Below are 2,334 nucleotides of genomic sequence, written 5' to 3'. Positions count from 1 at the left end.
GGTATTTCGTATTGCTTGGCGGGAAAGTAACATATCCTACAGAAAAGCATTAAAAACTGCTAGATCCGATTACTTTTCTTCTCTTTTAGAAGAAAACAAACATAACCCCAGGTATTTATTCAATACAGTGGCTAAATTAACGAAAAATAAAGCCTCAACAAGTGTTGACATTTCCCAACACCACAGCAGTAATGGCTTTATGAACTACTTTACTTCTAAAATTGATACTATTAGAGATAAAATTGCAACCATTCAGCCGTCAGCTACAGTATCACATCAGACAGTGCACTATAGACCCCCTGAGGAACAGTTCCACTCATTCTGTACTATAGGAGAGGAAGAATTGTATAAACTTGTTAAATCATCTAAACCAACAACATGTATGTTAGACCCTATACCATCTAAGCTCCTAAAAGAGGTGCTTCCAGAAGTCATAGATCCTCTTCTGACTATTATTAATTCCTCATTGTCATTAGGATATGTCCCCAAAACATTCAAACTGGCTGTTATTAAGCCTCTCATCAAAAAACCACATCTTGACCCCAAAGAACTAGTTAATTATAGACCAATCTCGAATCTCCCTTTTCTGTCCAAGATACTAGAAAAGGTGGTATCCTCACAATTATATTCCTTCTTAGAGAAAAATGGTATATGTGAGGATTTCCAGTCAGGATTTAGACCGTATCATAGTACTGAGACTGCTCTCCTTAGAGTTACAAATGATCTTCTCTTATCATCTGATCGTGGGTGTATCTCTCTATTAGTTTTATTGGATCTTAGTGCTGCGTTTGACACAATTGACCACAACATTCTTTTGCATAGACTTTGGGAGAAACCACTTTGTTGGCATCAGTGGAAGTGCATTAGCATGGTTTAAATCGTACTTATATGACCGCCATCAGTTCATAGCAGTGAATGAAGATGTATCCTATCCTCAAGGCTCAGTACTAGGGCCGCTACTCTTCACGCTTTATATGTTAGCCTAGGGAGATATCATCAGGAAACATGGTGTTAGCTTTCACTGTTATGCTGATGATACTCAGCTCTATATTTCTTCGCAGCCCGGTGAAACACACCAATTTGAAAAACTAATGGATTGCATAGTCGATATAAAAAACTGGATGACGAGTAATTTCTTACTGCTAAATTCTGAAAAAACAGAGGTGTTAATTATAGGACCTAAAAACTCCGCTTGTAATAACCTAGAACACTGTCTAAGACTTGATGGTTGCTCTGTCAATTCTTCGTCATCAGTTAGGAACCTAGGTGTGCTATTTGATCGCAATCTTTCCTTAGAAAGCCACGTTTCTAGCATTTGTAAAACTGCATTTTTCCATCTCAAAAATATATCTAAATTACGGCCTATGCTCTCAATGTCAAATGCAGAAATGTTATTCCATGCATTTATGACCTCAAGGTTAGATTATTGTAATGCTTTATTGGGTGGTTGTTTTGCACGCTTAGTAAACAAACTACAGCTAGTCCAAAATGCAGCAGCAAGAGTTCTTACTAGAACCAGGAAGTATGACCATATTAGCCCGGTCCTGTCAACACTGCACTGGCTCCCTATCAAGCATCGTATAGATTTTAAAATATTGCTTATTACTTATAAAGCCCTGAATGGTTTAGCACCTCAGTATTTGAATGAGCTCCTTTTACATTATAATCCTCTACGTCCGCTACGTTCTCAAAACTCAGGCAATTTGATAATACCTAGAATATCAAAATCAACTGCGGGTGGCAGATCCTTTTCCTAGTTGGCGCCTAAACTCTGGAATAACCTACCTAACATTGTTCGGGAGGCAGACACACTCTTGCAGTTTAAATCTAGATTAAAGACCCATCTCTTTAACCTGGCATACACATAACATACTAATATGCTTTTATTATCCAAATCCGTTAAAGGATTTTTAGGCTGCATTAATTAGGTAAACCGGAACCGGAAACACTTCCCATAACACCCTATGTACTTGCTACATCATTAGAAGAATGGCATCTACGCTAATATATGTCTGTTTCTCTCTTGTTCCGAGGTCACCGTGGCCACCAGATTCAGTCTGTGTCCAGATCAGAGGGTCACTGCAGTCACCCGGATCTAGTACGTATCCAGACCAGATGCTGGATCAGCACCTAGAAAGGACCTCTACATCCCTGAAAGACAGCGGAGACCAGGACAACTAGAGCCCCAGATACAGATCCCCTGTAAAGACCTTGTCTCAGAGGAGCACTAGGACAAGACCACAGGAAACAGATGATTCTTCTGCACAATCTGACTTTGCTGCAGCCTGGAATTGAACTACTGGTTTCGTCTGGTCAGAGGAGAACTGGCCCCCC

Source organism: Carassius carassius, chromosome 47, assembly GCF_963082965.1.
Source record: "Carassius carassius chromosome 47, fCarCar2.1, whole genome shotgun sequence".
Classification (NCBI taxonomy): Eukaryota; Metazoa; Chordata; class Actinopteri; order Cypriniformes; family Cyprinidae; genus Carassius; species Carassius carassius.
Note: the sequence above shows the minus strand (reverse complement) of the source record.